The sequence below is a fragment of the Armigeres subalbatus genome, chromosome 2, assembly GCF_024139115.2.
Source record: "Armigeres subalbatus isolate Guangzhou_Male chromosome 2, GZ_Asu_2, whole genome shotgun sequence".
NCBI classification, from domain to species: domain Eukaryota; kingdom Metazoa; phylum Arthropoda; class Insecta; order Diptera; family Culicidae; genus Armigeres; species Armigeres subalbatus.
In genome coordinates, this window is record NC_085140.1 from 324,609,812 (window position 1) to 324,630,509 (window position 20,698).

At 39.9% G+C, this 20,698-nt stretch overlaps 1 protein-coding gene across 1 annotated transcript in view; it reads right to left on the bottom strand.

Annotated features, from left to right (window-relative positions):
- The window catches only part of LOC134212711 (activating transcription factor of chaperone), a 91,036-nt gene that overhangs the window by 52,252 nt on the left and 18,086 nt on the right, over positions 1-20,698 (bottom strand). The gene's annotated exons all lie outside the window — the stretch shown is intronic.

Sequence of the window (20,698 nt, forward strand, 5' to 3'; positions counted from 1 at the left end):
GTCTATAAAGCTCCATCAAATTTTGCACCTTCTAATCTTCATCGAATCCATTGTTTCAACAAAAAAAAATGGCACATCTTTATGGTTCCATTAGAATACAAATATAATCAATTTTGAGTTCAAATAGTCAAACTATTGAAAACAATCAACAATTGATTTACAATCAAGAACTTATTTTCGTTTTCCACTAATTTAAGCTATGCCAAATAACTTTTGTTCTAGCATTTTTCTCAAAGATGATTTCTTCCTATTGCAATCTTTGAAAAAAGTCGTGGACGGGAAAGGGTTAAATAATTTACGGGAAAAGGAGGATTTTTGGCCAAAATTAAGAATCCAGCAATAGAGACGAGCTAGACCTGCCTTATAAGGAGGAGGTCGTGGGTTCAATTCTAGGCTCGTCCCTTTCCTACTTTGAATTTTTATCTTAATTCTTTCTGTGTTTCACGTTCTACCAAAACGATTCCTCCTGTTATAACATCCCACACAATCCCAAAACCTCCCGTGGCACCTATGAGAGGTCGTAGAGTTCTCTGCATCTTTCTTAAGTAGGTGTCCAACAAACCATCCTTACCCTTCCTCAGCATTCGCAAGGACGTGGCCAGGACAGATTTCGTCTATTGGAGAGTGCATTGCTTTCATCTAAGAGATAGTGATTAGTCCCAAATCAATATCTGTGGTAACGGATGAAAGTGATGCTACTCTCATGGTTCTATCACAAACGCCCGAATGACATTCGCCCGAATTTCATTCGCCTGAATAACAAACGCCCGAATTCCATTCGCCCGAAAAGACCAAACGCCCGAAAAGACCATTCGCCCGAATGGACCACTCGCCCGAAAAGACCATTCGCCCGAATAAACTATATGCCCAAAAAAACTCTTTACCTTACTTGATGAAAAGATTGTTACGTGACTAATGAAAAGAAATAGTATTTATATTTGATTTTTATTTGATGACTTATCTCTTATTTTGTTGTACACGTCTCTCACATGTATCTAAATATTCGTATCGTTTATGTTTGAAATAATAAGAAAAATAACGACGTTATGTATTTTCTTTTTCATAATATTCAAATAATGACTTGATTTCTTTATATACGTATGCATAAAGTCCTTCGCACCTTCGCAGATTTTTCCCCAGGACAGAGGGACCAAAATCCGGCGGGAAACTTTCCCGAGGTGTAAATCCCAATTTAACATTGAATATAAATAAAATCTACTCATCGCTGTCTTACAATCCATTCACATAGAAAAACAAAGTCAGTTTCAATCACTCAGCATTGTTGAGAGAATCATATATTAAAATATTTTTTGTGTACCGTCACTTATACCGGTTCACAAACATCCTGAAATGAATCAAAACCTGACGGAATAATTAGAGCTATAGCGAAAAATAATGTTGCAAGAGTATTTATTTAAACCAATCGTCAAAAGTAAGAGGCGCAAATAGGAATTCACCCTTCTTTTCTTCATACATTGTTCTTTCTAAATGTATTGAAGACATGATTTCTTCCCTAAGTATTAAGGTTCAAGCAAAATTCGTTTTTAAGATAAGCAAAAACGAGCCACGTCGTTTAATGTAACACCGGTGACGACGGGATGTACCCTTATAACCATCAGAATGTGACGATCTATATGTGCATATCGACAGATGCTATATGACAACATTGGACGCAGAACCTTTCTTGCGATCGACTATCCATGGTAATGATGGGACGATGCTATGATGGGATGATGCTATTTCCTTCAACACATAATTCAGTGTTGTAAGCACAAGCCAAGATTTGGATAATTGACGGAACATTCTCAACTGCTCCATAACAATTTGCTCAAGTGTTCACAATTCACGGAACTGTAGGTGAAGGTCAACACCGTCGATTCATTCCCTTGGTATTAATGCTAAAACACGGGAACGTATGATACAGCCTTTTGTTCATTGATGGAACGAAATTTATCAGTATACGTTAGATCCAGAGTATATACTATTGGATTTTAAGATGGCTGAGATTAATGCTGAGGAACGTGTCTTCCCAAATTCTTTCTCCTCAACCAAAGTTTTGTTTTTAGAAAACATCAGCGATTGGAATTAGAATCGGCATACGGGAAGTTTTACGGACTTTAACTTGCCTATAAAAGTTTGTTACCTTAGCACTTTTTTCATGATTCAACGTATTTTTTTATGTAAGCAAGTTTTATGTGAATGGGGTACCCGTTAGGCATAATGGACGTTATACATAAATGACCCAAAGAACAGCCCATGACATAAAGAAGGCAGAGTTATGCCAAACGTACATTATTTCTAACGTACTTATGCCTAACGTACTTATATAGTTCGTACAACAAAATAAAGTTCGGATAATTTTGAGGATTTTCAAAACATTCTTTAACAAACCCGAGGAGTTTTTAGATTTTTTTTATTTTAATATTTATTTTTTATTAGAACAGATTCAATTAGCGTCATATTGTGACATCAACGAAATGGAATTTTATTTATTTGATATTTCATTAAGATTTCTTTTATAAATATAAAAACGTATTGTAACAAGGAGTTATTTAACACACTACTCATCCACCACGCTTCTATAATGTAGTAATGTCAAAATTGTAGATTTTGAACCCCTTTTCTTCTCACTGCGTGACGCTTTTTATGGTAGGTTGATTTTTTTTAATTAGGCCGTTAAGACATAACCCTCCCCCTTAAAATGTTAAGTAAATTGTGTTCGTCACCAAGTGGTATTATTGAGTAACTCAGATGAAAATTGAAAAAGAAGAAGCCTGATTAATCCCTCTAGCGGTAATGTTATCTTTCTCGTACATTATAAGAAAATGTATTTTGGCCATAACTTTTGAGCAGATAGTCCGATCCAGCCTATTTTTAAACGCGTCATAAAACACGTTGCGAATAAATCGGTTAAGAGAAAGTGCCTAAAAAATAGTTTAGATATTTTTTTGCTAGCACACATACAGACATTCACACACACAGACATCACCTCAATTCGTCGAACTGAGTCGATCGGTATACAACACTATGAGTGTTTGGGCTCTCTTTTAAATGCTTTTGGAGCGATCATATAGCTTCTACGTATACTTAGTACATGAGAAAGGCAAAAATAGGCAATTTTTTAAATTCATGTATCTGGGCAGAATTTTATTCATGGTCCTCAAAGCTTAAGAGTTCAATAGTGTAGTGCATGATGTTTTACTGCGGGGTATTGCGGAGTAACAACAAAATACTGCGTAAAATATGCGTTTACAAAACTACTAAAAACTAAATTCTGGACGGTGCTATTATTACATTATCAAGCCTATTGCATAGATCTGTTTAAGAGTTTTGTAACGATATATAAATATGTTACTTTTAAGACGAAAATGTGGCGAAGCTGCCCATTTTCCCGAAAAACGTAAACATATCTCGCTTAACTTTTCAAAAGGACCTAAGTAACATTTTTTTCATGAATTAATTTGAGTGCTGCAATCAAAAGCTTACATGTTTTTCTGTTGATTGCGCTATTCAAATTAATTCATGAAAAATACTTAAATCACTAAAGATAAACAGATAATTTTCAGCGAAACCAAATAGCTGGACGGACTTAACGAAAATTGTACCACTCGTGTTAATTCCTGCTCTTCGTATAACCCCTTCAAAGCGATGTTGAATAGCAAACACGAAAGACCATCACCTTGCGTAACCCTCTGCGGGTTTTCAAGGGACTCGAGAATGCCCTGAAACTCAGACTACGCACATCACCCGATCCATCGTCGCTTTGATCAACCGTGTCAGTTTATCCGGAAAACCGTGTTCGTGCAATAGCTGCCATAGCTGGTCCCGATCGATTGTATCATATGCGGCTTTGAAGTCGATGAATAGATGATGTGTGGGCACGTTGTATTCGCGGCATTTCTGCAGTGCCGCAGCGAATGGCGAACACCTGGTCTGTGGTAGAGCGTTCACCCATAAATCCCACCTGCTGTTACTGCCCCGAACTCTCTTGCAATTGGTGTTAGTCGACGGCATAAAATTTGGGAGAGGTACCTTGTGGGCGGCGTTCAGCAATGTGATTGCGCGATAGTTGCTACAATCCAACTTATCGCCCTTTTTGTAGATGGGACACGACACCTTCCATCCACTCCTGCGGCTTACTCCTCCCAAATCTTGGTAATGACCCAGTGCAGCGCTCTGAGTGCCTCACCACCGTGTTTAAAATAGCTCTCCTGGTAGTTGGTCAGCCCCAGGGGCTTTGTTGTTCTTCAGCCGGCCAATCTCCTCCTGCGATTTCCTGGAGATCCGGAGCCAGTAGAATTATATCCTGCGCGCGTTCTCCCCAGGTCCATCACCATACCGCCATCTTCGTCTGCCACATCACCATTCAAGGTGTTCTTCGTAGTGCTGCCGCCACCCCTTTGGATCCACCTCATGCTCGTTCGTAAGAAGGTTCCGTTTATGTCGCTTACACATATCAGGCTGTGGCGTGGCCCTTACGTGAACGGTTTAACTTCTCCATAAAACTTTCGTGTGTTATTAGCGCGGTACAGTTGCTCCGTATCTTCAAGGTCTCGATCTTCCTGCTGGCGCTTTTTCCTTCGGAAAATCGAGTTTTGTCTGTTCCGCGCCTGTTTATATATCGTGCCTCGTTCGCCCTCGTGCGGTGTTGCAGCAATCTCGCCATGCTGCATTCTTCTCTTCTACTAACTTTGCTCATTCGCCGTCATACCAGTCGTTTCTCTGATCCTGGGGCACCGTGCCAAGTGCAGCAGTTGCGGTGCACTACCTGAGCGGATCGAATATCTCTCCAGCCATCTTCAAGAGACGCTGCGCCTAGCTGCTCTTCCGTTGGAAGTGCCACTTCCAGCAGCCCCAGATTGATTATAGACACTTTTTTAGAGCGAAATGATTTATTGGGAAATGATTCGTTTTAGCATGAAAAACTCAGACGTGATTCATTATTTTAAAATCGCAAACGAGTTAGTTCGGGAGCGCTCAATGTTTGAGTTTTATGGATGATTTTACCAACACCGCTTACACCCAACTTTTTAGGATTTTATCAATCACAGTTTTTGCGAAATTTTCAAAAAAATTGACACATATTGAAGTTATGTCAAATTCTAAATCTACGAACACTAAAAGCTAACAACCGGGATTATTTTTCTGATTTTGGCGTGTGGGCGTGTAAATTTATCAAGTCTTAAGTATAACATACCGCTTCTATTCGATTTTGAATGGAAGCGGGTGGCCAACATAGCAACTCCTGTCCAGGTGTGCGGCCAGGAATACACTGTGATTTTATTCATGGATTCGGGAACACCAGTCATGTTTTCCTGAACGTTTCAGAAACCGTGACTGTTGTTCTAGAAACCTTCTACAAAAAATACACCGTTAACTTGTTAGTTCACGAATTTGGGAACCCCTTTTTTGCGTGTATGTCATGAAGGACAGATCGTTGATTATATATGTAGGCAGGGCCGGATTTATGGGGGGGGCGGTGTTGGCGTGGCCCCGGGCTCCCACAAATCTTATGTACCAAAACCAACCTTTTTTGTACATTTTGAGGACCCACAGGCTGTCGGCCCCGGGGCCTCCTTCCCGCTCTTCCCGGCGCTGTATGTAGGACGTAGGTGTTTGCTGTACTGCGGGTTGATTTATCCAAATAGTTTTCTCCTTCTTTCTATAGGAAAGAAAGTGAGGTGCTTACACTTTTCACTACACTTCAGCACACGGACGCTTGCTATTCAAAAAGGGCAAAATCAGACAATGGTGTCTCTTCTTAAAGGAAATTTTCATCTCGATTATCCCGCGTTTTGCATTTTATTCACATTTGTTTTCGTCGGACATGACATTTTGTTGAATATTTAGTAACATCATACACTCGCTGTGATGCTTCTGTGGTAACGATCTACAGTTACTGTACAAGAAATGTAAAGGTTCCGAAAAAACATTTTAACAAGATAAAAATCTGTCAATCTGTGTGAAGCAGTAGTCGAGGTTTGGAAAAAAATATATCAGGAATTGAGTTTGAATATCAACGGATTGACGGGTATATACTTCTTCTTCTTATTTACATTACATTCCCCACAAAGACATTGCCGCCTCACAGATTAGTGTTCATTAAGCACTTTCACAGTTAATTACTGCGAGGTTTCTTAGCCGTTACCATTTTTGCATTGCACAATAGGACAGCCCCATATAAAGGAGTGGCCAAAACTACCAAAAGGCCAATTTTAGATTTGAGCGAGTAAAGGGCCGATGCCCACGTAGCGTTTTTTCAAGCTGCGTGCACGCCGCGTCCACGCAAGGTACCCAGCATCAAATGTAGTCGTGCACACGTTCACGTTTGCATTGCTCCATTTGATGCTGGGTATGTAATGAGCTTGCAACGTGCACACTCCCAAATACTCCACTACGTGGACATCGGCCATTAAAATGTAAATGAATACACAGACTATAATCTATATTTTTTATAAATCAGGACGGTTTTTATTTTAAGATTTTTTTAAGGGAGGGTGGAGAGCGTTCAAACTAGCCCTCCTGAAATGATATCTCAACAACTTTTTCAAAGGACCTAAAGTAACATTTTCATAGATTAATTTGTATACTGCAATCAGCATAGCTTTCATGTTGTTCTGTTAATTGCGCTATTCAAATTAATTCATGAAACAGATATCTTAAAAGTAAAAATAAAACCGTCCTGATATTCATCATTAGACGATTAAACGTAGCAGTTTTTTGTGCGCCGCGTTCACAGCAGGTACCAACATTCTTGGAACTGCAAATACATAATTAGTTTATTGATGAACAAAATTTCAGCCGTGAACAGACAAAACCGGAGAAAAAGCAGCAGACAGATCGAACCGTGAAAACGCTTCATAAAATTTGAAAGAATAACCAGCTTGAAATTGGTATTAATGGTACAGAAAGTCCGAAACTATTTCATAGAATATTATGGCATGTAACTTTGAGAAGATGGAGAAGCCTACATCAGACTGAAGAGGAAGCTAAGCGGATCGGACTAGTCATCAACACGTCGAAGACGAAGTACATGATAGGAAGAGGTTCAAGTGAAGACAATGAGCCACCCACCGCGAGTTTGCATCGGTGGTGACGAAATCGAGGTGGTAGAAGAATTTGTGTACTTGGGCTCACTGGTGACTGCCGAAAATGACACCAGCAGAGAAATTCGGAGACGCATAGTGGCTGGAAATCGTACGTACTTTGGACTCCGCAAGACGCTCCGATCGAATAGAGTTCGCCGCCGTACCAAACTGACAATCTACAAAACGCTAATCAGACCGGTAGTCCTCTACGGACACGAGACCTGGACGATGCTCGTGGAGGACCAACGCGCACTTGGAGTTTTCGAAAGGAAAGTGCTGCGTACCATCTATGGTGGGGTGCAGATGGCGGACGGTACGTGGAGGAGGCGAATGAACCACGAATTGCATCAGCTGTTGGGAGAACCATCCATCGTTCACACCGCGAAAATCGGACGACTGCGATGGGCCGGGCACGTAGCCAGAATGTCGGACATTAACCCGGTAAAATGGTTCTCGACAACGATCCGACAGGCACAAGAAGGCGAGGTGCACAGCGGGCAAGGTGGATCGATCAGGTGGAAGATGACTTGCGGACCCTCCGTAGACTGCGTGGTTGGCGACGTGTAGCCATGGACCGAGCCGAATGGAGAAGACTCTTATATACCGCACAGGCCACTTCGGCCTTAGTCTGATTAAATAATAATAATAATCAATCTGGGGGCAATTTATTGTTTACACACGCATGAGTATCCATTGTTCTATGTGTTGAACGTTCATGTTATTTTACGAAGGAGAACAAAAGAAAACTTACGATGATTCAAATGGATGATTCAACTCAGCCATGATTTTTTAGGTGCTGAGTTGGTTGCGTTTCAACTCACGAGTGATTTTAATCATTTATGAGTTTTGAGATTTTGAGTTTTACTCAACACTGAGTGTAAGTAGAGGATTTGTAAGCATTTACGGCGAGAAATAACGTCAACTGTTCATTACTAAGGCATAAACTAATTAATACTTGTGAAATGAATTAAAAATTGAAAATAAAAATAACAAATTTTTCGAATTTGTCACATTCCATATTTTATAAAAACAAAACTGACGATATTGTTGGACGAATAAATTGAGTGTTCGTGTCGCGGTTTGTAGAACATGGTCGATGCTTGACTAAACGAGGGTTGGAAACAATGTTCGTCAAACTGCTTGACTGATGTGAACGCTGCATAATGCAGCGTAGGTACACACCTGTCAAGCAGTTTGACCAACATTCGTCTTCTTCTCGTTCAGTCAATCATGCTCTATGTTTCACCAACTGCGGCGCGAACACTCGATTTATTCGACCAACAATATCACACACGAACGACCGAAGCGCCAACTTAAACACCAACCATCGAAGAATATATGGGGGTTTGTGCGACTTCACTACAAATGCTCAAACATGTTCGACGAACCTTGACTCCGCCCCTGACAGCTCAAACCGCTTTGATTTTTGTCCAATCGAGCCACCAACTGTCAAATGGTTGTTAGAACAACTTCACACACGGTCAAACAAAGCAGCAACCGAAGGATTTTCTTATGCAGCGTACACACGGTCAAGCAGTTTGACCAACATTGACTCCACCTCTCGTTTATTCGAACATCCATCAAGTTTTAGCAACAGCGACACGAACAATCAATTTATTCGACCAACAATATCACACACGAACGACCGAAGCGCCAACTTGAGCACCAACCATCAGAAAATATATGGGGGTTTGTGCAACTTCACTACAAATGCTCAAACATGTTCGGCAAACCTTGACTCCACCCCCGACAACTCAAACCAAAATCAAACCGTTTTATGTCGTTTTCGGTTTTAGACCTGGGTCAGGTCCGACCCCGACTCTGAATAACCGAACGAAAAACGAATCGGGATCGAGTCAGTATGATGGTGTTAGTGAGATCTCAAGCCCTATCATCTGTTTTGTTTTCAGTTCGCACTGCCAGCTGATAGGCAGAAATATAAATTATTATCAGATTTCATACAGATTTTATCTTTTGAATTTTGTTATTAGTGTTATTTTGTTTCTTATTATATAAATTGAATGGGGAAGTCAGATTTTTATTCTGCTAATTGTTTATTTTAAAAATGACAGTTAATCCATCAATAAATTTATGTGATTGGAAGCTTGTGATGAATGGCGACGGCAATGTGGATTGCCGTGAAGAAATTTTGGCGCTCTGGAACATTTCCGGTAATTATGCCAATCAGTGTTTCCCGATAAACTGTTATACTGGTTCTAAGTGGCGTTCTGGATAACAGTGATTGTGTTACATTTGAATTATCAATTATGTCATTCAAATGTAATAGAACAAAAAAATATGGAAACACTTTGTAAAAAATCCAATAGAAAATTTATTGAGATTTGGGGCCTTTTATTTTAAAATAAAGAATCAAATCGCACAAGAGTTGACTAACATTTTTGTATTTTCCTCCCAAGAGGGACCCTTTGGGATAAACCATGATTTCATAAAACCAAATATACAAGAAAGGCAAATAATTTTTCTCTACATAATTTCCACTACATAACAGGAGATTCAACATAATAAATATCAACGGGGTAAAATATGTCTTTGTCGGTTTTTTTAACGAATTACAACTAAAAATCCTTCTTCGACTCTAAAATTATGCTCAATTCGTATAAAACTGTTCCTAAATTTACATTTGAATTTATTTTCTGGCCAAGTATCATCTGGAGTGTTACTAGGTAGCAAATATAATCAGAAAAACGTATCATTTGTTGATGGCAATATAGTTATCACTGCCTTTAAAAGGGTTAATATATTATGTTTATATTCTTCAAATTCGTTGCGTTGCGTTGCGTTGTAACGAAGTATTTCGTAGATTGCATACTGATAGTTGTCATGTATATTCTTTACCTTTCTTATCCCAATTGCTTATGGATTTCCATTTGAGATTCAATGGAAATCAATTGGGGTCCAAAATGATAAAACATGAAAGCTATCATTGCCGGCCACGCCCATCTTCTCCGTTACTAGGAAAGGGAAGGAAATGATGATATGACATCTACTTAACGAGAGGCCAGCGACTCACCGACGCCCTCATAGATGTCAAGGAATTGGATGGTGGGTAGGGTATGTGGTTTAGGAGTATCATTATAAGCAAATGATAGAAAATTTGTGGAAATACGTTGGGAGTGACTTTGCTAAGAAATTTATGTCACTCCATTATCCTTGCCGATGATTTTCCTCGGATGGGGCGAAGGTATTAGCCTTGCCCTGGCTAATAGCCTAGGTTTAAGCGCCTTTGCTCGCTCTCTGAAACGAAAAAAGAGCAAAAAGAAATTAAATTCCCCTTCCCCCCTGATATGATAATGATTTTGATCAACAAATGAATTCTAAGTTGATGAATAAATGATCAAACGGCTGCAAACAAGCCTCTATTGTCATAGCAGAAGCAAACCCGCCTCAATACGACAGGCAGAAGCACATGTTTGTGATTCAAACGCGATCGACTATTGCTCAATTTTGATACACATAGTTGGGTAGAGCGAAAAGATGTGAAATACTGCTAAAGTAGGATTCGATGGATACGGGGAATTGACTCATATACCACCGTTATTAGCTGGTTATGGGACAGCTTTCTCGCAAGGGCAGCTGTTGTATAATTGGTAATATGTCCGGGTTCTTAATGGAATAGTGTGGGTCATGTCATGTTACTTATATATGTGGCATTTAACACAATATTTTAAGAGATTCGGTGTCCACGACGTTCATCACATATTACACTTTTTCATTTACGTTAGAAATTTGTTCAATATTATTAAAAATAAACGATGTTCAAGAGCAAACATTAAATATAAAAGTCAATTGCTCCATAAATCAGTTGATACCCAAGCCTTTTGGTGTTTAATATAAATAAAGTATGATAACCGCATAGCTTAGTAAAGAGTGCTTACTTTACGCTATTAAGAGTGGTACCAAATCAACTGGAGCATGAACTTTGAACTAATTTTGATTGAGTAAAGTAAAATTAGAGCTTACCTTACTGTTTCACCACTTCTCTCATTAATTGACTTACTCCCCGTGTCCCTAAAACTGCATTCCTGGGCAACATCTAGCTTGAATGTGAGCTTATTAACAGAAAGCTACGCTTCTTCTTGGACCTGGTACGCTTGGTGACGGCTATAGCAACCTCATAAGAAGTACTGTGCTAACTTTCCCTGTAGCAACATACGGACAGCTGTTTGGATATCGCTGTTGGTATTAGTTGAGCGTTTGTTGTACTGCGATAATCCGGAAGCCTTTGTTGGAAGATATCGATGAAAGATTTGTTCAAAATATTCATGGCTGGTCTCGGTATCCGTATGAACCTGCTTCCGCACTATTCTGATGTAGTTCTTGTAGCTTTCCAACGCTCTGCAGAGACGAGACTTCTTCGTCAGAATTCTTCGTGGCTCCTCCAGTGGGTTTTAGTAGCATTTACAAACGATTTTTTTTTGGATATTTATTGAAAGTTGCTCTGTTCACACTTGAATTAAGGAACTCAATTAAATCCGTTCAGTGATTGAGCTCGCAAACTAAACTTTTGAACACACTTGAAAACACTTGAACAGAAATTATATTTTTGAAATATTGGAAGAAATAAACGTGACAGGAAAAATTGAATGCAGCCAACCGTGCCCGATGCTTGCTACGATCTCCTCATGTTTATATTCTTCAAATCCGTAACCCTAAACAAATTATTCACAGACCTGCAATAACGAATAAAATAATGGTATGAACATTTTGGTATAAATAATAATCCGATACTCCGGTACGCTATTTTCCCATTGAGAGAGCAATTTTTTTTGTGTCTTTATTAAGGAGACTTTCAGCCCGAGGCTGGCTCGTCTCCGAAAATGAGAGAGCAATTATACCTAAAGCATATAATCGAATACACAACGTAATAGTGAATAAATAGCAGCTACAGCTACCTTCTCGTCATTGCATTTATCAATCACATTTTCATCAAAATTTTTAACCATCATTTTGTTTATAACGGAGCTATCGTCTGAAGTAATCAGCAAAAAATATGTCGGTATCTGAATCCATTTCACCATCAGAGAACTTGAAGACAACACACAATTAAAATAATCCATTTTACGTGCAAGACAGCAACAAAATTGATAAATTCAACAAATGAAACAAAAACGATTAAAAGTCAAATACCCATCCGCACCCTTCCGTGTCTTTCATGTTTTCATTTTCCTTTAGCGTAAACATAAACACCTGTTTGACAGTTTGTGTTCGAATGTATTGGTGAACCTAGGTTGGATCTCGATAAATCGGCAGAGCGAACCTCGTTCGTTTTGGGTCGGATCTGGTGCGGATCGCGATCCAACCTGAACGAATAACCGAACGTTTTGACACCTGTTAGAGCAGATCCGGGGCAGAACTAGGTTCGACCCAGCAATAACCGAAAACGACATAATTTTTTCCAACCGAGCCGCCAACTGTCAAATGGTTGTTCGAACAACTTCACACACGTTCCAACAAAGCAGCAACCGAAGCGTTTTCTTGGGGGTGGAGTCAATGTTCCTCAAACTGCTTGACTGGTGTGTACGTTGCATGACCGTGTGTGAAGTTGTTCGAACAAAGGTGTGACATCACCAAACACCTGAAGACCTATTGCACACTCCGACCGGACCACATGCACTAACGTAAGATTACGTCGTCAATTATAGCATCGGATGTGCGAGCTCCTTCATTTATATTGCTTCTTAATCCAAAGATGCCCACTTTTCTTCTGTCAATGGCCAAGGATACAGAATCTAACAAAAACTTTCTGCTAAATATCAAATTTTCGAAAAACGTTACTAAATACAAAACACTACCGATCGCGATGGTTACTACGACCGAACTCCTCTGTTTGAGCTTGTGTACGCTACATAAGAGAAATTCAGAAGACAATGCGAGTTACTGAGAAGCCAAGGCTCCATTATTGGTCTTATTATTTGAAACGAGGTGCTTGATGAAATCTCTTCACTGTTACTGTCCATAAGAGTGGGGGTTTTACCGCCGAGATATCACCAACGGTGATGGCCGATGGGCGAGATACTTGAAGAGGTGAAGCTGGCAGGGACGGAGGGGATAAGCGATGATATGCAGTAGGTCGTGAGTTCAACCCCAGGCCCGTTCAACTTTATACTGTGTATCTTTTCTTTCCTATATTTGTCATATTCTAGCAATCGCTAGGATGGAAATGGACTTCATGCCGTTTCCATCTCTATCCTATACCTTAAACTAGATTATTCTAGCATAAGCTTCACTTTCATCCTTTTCGTGCGTTTACCAATGCAAAAAACTGATTAAACCACCTAGCGGTGATGGTGCCTTTCTCGTTCATTATAAAAATAGTATTTTGGCAATTACACAGCTAAACAAGGTTTGTCCCTAACACCAAATAATGTGTCCCTAGTAGATTTTTGCTCGCTGAATCCGAATCTGACTTCAGATTTGCTCTAACACGTCGAGATTTTAAGATATACCTCAACAAATGTCGTAAAATCAATGATTTTGGGCATTTTGGAACAGCCATCGTTAACCCTATAGAAAGAATTACTAGTCAATCAAGGTTCAAAATGGATCACAAACATATAATCTTTCGAAATGTGGTGCATTTTGAACAAGTTAAACATAATAAGTGTGATTTAGCTGCAATTTTAGTTAGTGAAAGTTATTTAAAAATATGTTTTATGCAAGCCACCTTGTATACAAGGCTGGTTATTTTCTGTGAAGGATTTTGAGAGGAAAGTAACAAGAATTCAATATAATAGTTTGTCTAAGGAAAAAAATATTATGTTTTCATTGAAGTAAATTCTATTGAATATAAATATGATATTGTATTTCCTCTGGCGCGATAAATTTTCAATTATTGCACAAGTGATATGGTGTATTTAATTATTCAATTTATGTCAATTAATGCTCCTTTATTATGTTCATTCGAATAAAGCAAGTACGAGAACTGTACGCAGTTCTATATATTTTGATTATTCCTGCTATTTATGATCATTCCAATATTCCTATGATAGAAATTTGGGCGGAATCAGCAAAATCAATCAACGAATCGATAAGTTGGTTTTCGATCGTTCTTGTGTATGATTGCATACAAGCTGAAGCGATGTTGACGGCTACGCAACAGAAACCGGAAAACGTCAACAACCTACTCGTGCGTGGGGGACTTTGGATTTAATTCTCGTTGAAAATGCTGCGAGGATGTTGCAATGATACTAATGCAATTTCTTTAAACTATGATCAGCTTTTAACATTGAAAAAGGAAAAAGTTCACTAGTTTTATCAAGCTTTGTTATGTGCTAAGACGCAAAGTTATGCGCCAGAAAAAAACCTTGGGCTCCGCTCCACTTGTGTGCTGTTCAACATGTTACTGTTACCCGAGCATATGTTTGGATGATCCGCTAATTCTGCACTCTGATATTTCTCTAATTTAACAAAATAACGGCATGAATGAGAGAATTTACGATGAAGTTACGAAATGTTTAAGTTTCCACTTATTTTCTGAAATGTATTTTATTAGTCAATGTGGCTTGAATGCTCTGGTAGGGGATCTAGTAGAGTATTCGAATACGTTGAAATTACACTCCGATCTTTTCCTTGTTGAATAAAAGAAAGAACTTTATGGATCATCATGTTCTCACTATATTCTAGCCCAACACAATTGCAACATGTTAACAGATTACGTGTGGTTATTGGTAGTTGATCGATCGAAAAAAACAACCAGAAATCGAGCAGAATAACATTTTAGGAGGAGGAAAATGTTGAGCATAAAATGAAAAAAAAAACATGGATATTTTTATTAAAAGTCGAATGAAACATAAATTTACAAACTTACTAGTATCTCTATACTTCATTTAACATTTTATTATCCCAGTTCCTCTGGTCTCATGTTGTTGAATTTTGGTGGCTTCGAACTGGTGGTGATGGCGTTTGCATGCAAGTTTTTGAAACAAACTTGCATGGAATATTTTAAATTAAATTCACTGAACTTAAATTCAAGTAAAACCGAATAGAAAACAATTGTAACGTGCAAATCTGATGGAAATTCATTAGATCAGATGTGCTTTTATCGTTTCAGGTATCGATTGACCTAAAATTATGTTAATATACTTCATGAAAGTCCTTCGAAAATGTCAATTTCTTCAAATTAGCGGTATTAATTTAGCTACATATATCTCAAAATTTGGACGTGTTAGAGCATATCTGAGGACAGACTCGGATTCAGCGAGCCAAAATCTACTGAAGACACATCAATTGGTTCTGAGGACCCGCAAAAGGTTAAATTTTGTTCCCCTGTGTTACTTTTGAGCCCATAGTCCGATTTTGCCAATTTGGCCGATTTGGTTTCAATAGGAAACAATGGTGGGCTGCAAAATGGTGGGTTGACATCAAGGAAGGAGCGCCCAACAGAGCTCTGGTCCCCACAAGTCCCTATCTCGCGCTTCCACGGGTCGTCCGATGACAAAAGACCGCCAGCTAAGGGTTGTGTACTTAGCTGGTAGTGCAGCCTGGGCACTGTTGTCCTTCTGACATCAGCTAGAGTGAGAAGATACGCCTCGAGCGTCTGTTCACCAGGAGGTGCGGCTCAAACAGCGTCTGCCTGGTACCCAGCGGCTGATTAACGAAATGCTGTATCGCGTCAGTTATACCTAAGGTGACAGCCCCATCATCGCGATGTAGGTAACGCAACCCTGGTAAGGTAGCTTACTGAAACCTCTCAAATACCACGAAAAATGGAGATAGAAGAAAAAGAGAACGTTATTTTTGGCAACCGACCCGGCAACGAAATAAGGACTATGATTGGAAACTCGGTACCTGGAATGTCAGGACCCTAAATGAACCTGGACGAGTGAGCCTTCTGGCTCGTGAACTGCAGAAGGTTGGAGTGAACGTGGCTGCTATTCAAGAAGTCCGATGGCCTAGATCCGGAGAACGTGAATTCCGAGCCGTGGACCCAACGACCAATACTGCATTCAAGTATAACATCTATCACAGCGGCGGTGAAAAAGCAGAGCATGGAGTTGGTTTCGTAGTGATGGGCAAGCAGATGAAGCGAGTGATGCGGTGGAAACCCACTAGCGAACGAATCTGTGTGTTGAGGATACGGGGCAAATTCTTCAATTACAGCCTAATCAACGTTTACGGACACGTTTTATGAATGTCTTGATAAAGCCTATGGAGAGTGCCCAAAGCATGACGTGAAAATTGTTATCGGAGACGCTAACGCTCAGGTCGGTAGAGAGGACTATTTCCGTCCCATAATCGGTAGGAGAGCCTTCACCCGCTACCAATGACAACGGCCTACGACTAGTAAATTTCGCTGCTGCAAGAGGGATGGCCATCAGTAGCAGTTACTTTGCACGAATATCCGAAAGCACACCTGGTGACACCCAAATGGTGAAACTTGCAACCAGATAGACCATGTTCTGGTGGATGGGAGCCATTTCTCGGATGTTATCGATGTGCGGATATTCAGAGGTCCGAACATTGACTCTGATCACTATCTTGTCAGTAAAATTCGATCACGGTTGTCAACTGTATCGAACGAACGATCAGAGCGAACGATGCGTTACAATATCCAGTGATTGTCGGCAAAAGGAGTATCGGCTGAGTACCGCCAGAAGCTCGACGAACGGATAAGTGCAATCAACGTAAGCGACAACATCAACGATCTATGGGAGTCGATCCATGGAACGGTGAGCACACCAGCACGAGAAGTGGTAGGCACCGCACAGAGGCGACCCAGGACGGATTGGTTCGATGTGGAGTGTCAGAGAGTGACAGACGAGAAGAACATTGCCAGAAGCCGAATGTTGGTGTCGGGTACCCGATCGAATAGAGATCAGTACAAGGAAGCAAGAGCAGCCGAAAAACGAACCCACCGCAGGGAAAAAAGTACGAAAAACAAGTTATTAGCGCATGAAAAAATGGTGCAGAACGATATGCGGAGGTTTTATGAGTCTGTCAGTGGTGTGCGGAGAAAGACAGCGCTATCTCCCGTCATGTGCAACGACCAATAAGGGAATTTGCTGACAGATAAAACTGAAGTGGCTGCCAGGTGGAAGCAACACTTCGAGACTTTGTTGAATGGAGGAAGTGACGGTGCATCGGTGAACAGAATAAATATTAGCGACGATGGACAAGCTGTGGAGTCACCTACACTAGATGAGGTTAAAAAAGCTGTCAAAGAGCTGAAAAACAATAAGGACCAGCTCCCGGCTGAACTTCTCAAACATGGCAGTGAGCAGCTTTATGAAGTTCTGCACCATATTATGTCGAAAATATGGGAAGACTGGCATTCCCTCCTCCTCCTTAATTCGGCGTACAAAATTATGTCCCGTATTCTGTTCAACAGATTGAGACCGCTTGAAGAGTCCTTCGTCGGCGAATACCAAGCAGGTTTTCGTGAGGGCCGATCAACGACGGATCAAATGTTTACCCTGAGACAAATCCTTGATAAATTCCGGGAGTACAACTTGCAGACACATCATCTGTTTATTGATTTCAAGGCGGCGTACGATTCAGTGAAACGGAATTAATTATGGCAAATTATGCTTGAACATGGTTTTCCGGCGAAACTGATACGGCTGATTCGTATAACGTTGGACGGATTGAAATCAAGTGTAAGGGTTGCGGATGAAGTATCGACGTCATTTGTTACCTTAGATGGATTAAAGCAGGGTGATGCACTCTCGAACCTACTGTTCAATATAGCGCTCGAGGGAGCGATTAGGAGAGCTGGTGTGCAAAGAAGCGGTACCATTATCACAAAATCGCATATGCTCCTGTGATTTGCGGACGATATCGATATGATCGCCGTGCCGTGGAAGAGGCTTTTGCGCCTTTTAAGAGGGAGACAGCGAGGATTGGACTCACGATCAATACCAGCAAAACGAAGTACATGGTCGCTGGCAATCAACGTGGGTTCATTAGTGGTGGTGGTAGCGAAATAGTGCTGGATGGTGAAAAATTTTAAGTGGTAGAAGAATTTGTGTATCTTGGAACATTAGTGACGTGCGATAATGATGTTACCCGCGAGGTGAAAAGGCGCAGCTGCAAATAGGGCTTATTACGGACTTCGTAACCAGCTTAAGTCCCGTAGTCTGCAAACGAAAACAAAACTCGCGCTGTATACTACTCTGATTCTTCCGGTGGCTTTATACGGCCATGAGACATGGACGTTAAAGGAGGCTGATCGGAGAGCTCTCGGAGTGTTTGAGCGTAAGGTGCTGCGGACAATACTCGGCGGTAAACAGGAGAACGGTATCTGGCTGCGTCGCATGAATCACGAATTGTACCAGGTGTATAAAGGGCTGGATATTATTAAGCTTATACAACACGGCAGACTACGGTGGGCTGGTCACGTTGTTCGTATGCCGGAAGAACGTCAAGCAAAGATAATATTTAGTAGAGAACCCGGAAGAGGCCGCAGGCTTCGTGGAAGGCCGCGTACACGATGGCTTTTTGCAGTTGAAGAGGACCTGAGGGCGCTCAATGTTCAGGGCGACTGGAAGCGATTGGCCCAGGATCGAGTCCAAAAGGATACTCCATTCGGCGTAGGTTCATCGAAGAGCTGTAGCCCATCAAGTAAGGAAACAATGGTAGAGTATTCTGCGGCGAATGCAACTTGTTGCAAGCAAATCGGTTAAGGAAAAGTGCCCGAAAAAAGAGTGACACTCTTACTTCATTTTTTTTGGGTGGATGCGCACAGACACACATACACACAGACAATTCGTCGAACTGAGTCGATCTGTAAGGTACAGTTGGGTAAGTGAGTAAGTAGGGTAAGTGAAAAAAAACGCAAATATGTCAATGATAAAGCATGAAATTTATCAATTACACATCACAATCCTACACGGCCATTTAAATTAATACGTTGAATGAGTAAATCATGAAATAATGATCTATTTCAACAAACGAGAGAAAAAGTTTTCTCACTTGCCAAGTTTATCTTTTGTACAACTTGTTTTGCATATCAATATATATATATATTTGATTATTTTAAAGTTTGTTTTAAGGTTTGTTTTCTTTATAGTTTTGAATTCAAACAACAAAATATGAAAACCAAAAAATTTGAAAAAAATATTTTATGACTTTGTCTGATTTTTACTACGGATGGGGCAAGTGAAAATTTTTCGACACTGAATGAATTTCTCTATTTTTTTCAAATAGAAATAACTTTTATTGGGCATACATAAACAAAAAGTGCAAATTTAAACTCATTCGGGGATATTTTTTTGTATAATAACAAATTAAGAACCGAATGTGCAAAGCGTATTAAATTATTGGGTAATTCGTGAAAAAAACTGTTATTTCGCTGCCACTGAAGTTGATATATCAACAACCATTTATTTGGAAGCAGGTGAGAAGACTTAGCCGTTTGTTAATGTATTGTAGACTTTTCTACTTATAATCATAAATAGATTACTAATGAAACCCCATCCTTATGATTCCAGGTTTAAAAGAAAATATCGATGCATTCACAAAGATAAGCTATAGCAAAGTTTTAGCACCTATGGCAAGTAAAGTTAGCTACTAAGGCCATAAAACAATTTCAAAAAGTTCAAGAAAAGGGCACAAAAATACTTATAAATTATTTAATGGAGGCATTGTGATCTGTTGTGTTGCTGTTTGATACTTCATGAAAGTCAAAACACTGGACATCTGGAGTGCTTTGACTTTCAATTAGGTTATATTCAATATAGTTATTGTTTGCATAATATATATGAACAGAAAATGTGTCCTACTTTTGAAACATCCTTTTTAAAATCATTTTTTCAGCTTTGAGCTTTGAGCTTTATTGACTGCCCGTAGTTGCTACTCCATTATGACCAGATCAACTGTTCTTGCACAGAGAACCAACAGATGTTTGCTTGGGACTAGCATTCATCTTCAATGTACAAGTACTGGTGATCTCATTTGTTAGGTCAACACTGGCGCCTGTCAATGTAGGGAAAGGGAAGGAAATGATGATGCAATCACTCGCCCACTGCAAGCCGAATATACCTCTGCACTTGCCACGAGTTCATGCGGAATTTGTTGGAATTTTTGGGTTAGGTTTGAGAGGCAGAGGTTCGTCTTGGTTAACGAGCTGCCAATGTGACAGATATGAGAAAGCCACTGATAGAATTTCTTATTGGATGTAGGAAACGAGTTTTTTCGTTCATTTCCAATTCTGGCAGCTACTACTAGAATAGTCAAGTTGAGTATAGCATTGAAATGGAAACGGTATGGAAGTCCATTTCCAGTTCCAGCGATTGATCCTTAGTGTCGTTACACAACTGAAAACTTTTTCACGCATGCTGCTACGCTGCAAAAACTAAAAAGTAGGTTTTGCCGTGATCAGATTTTATTGTTGAGACTTATGCATAACTGTGGGGCAAATTTGGAAATGGATTCTTACGGGCTTCACTTGATTATAACCTGGAGTTAAATTACCTATATATTTATTCTAGTACGACTTACGAGAAATGCATAAAGATCAAAGGGATTGTTTCTGCCGAATACGACCTTTTGTTTCAATAATACGGTAGATTTTTCAAAAATTACCTATTGTGAATTTTGATACAGTATAAACTTTTGCGTGGCGTGTTACGGTGTGAGATCTACCATGGTAA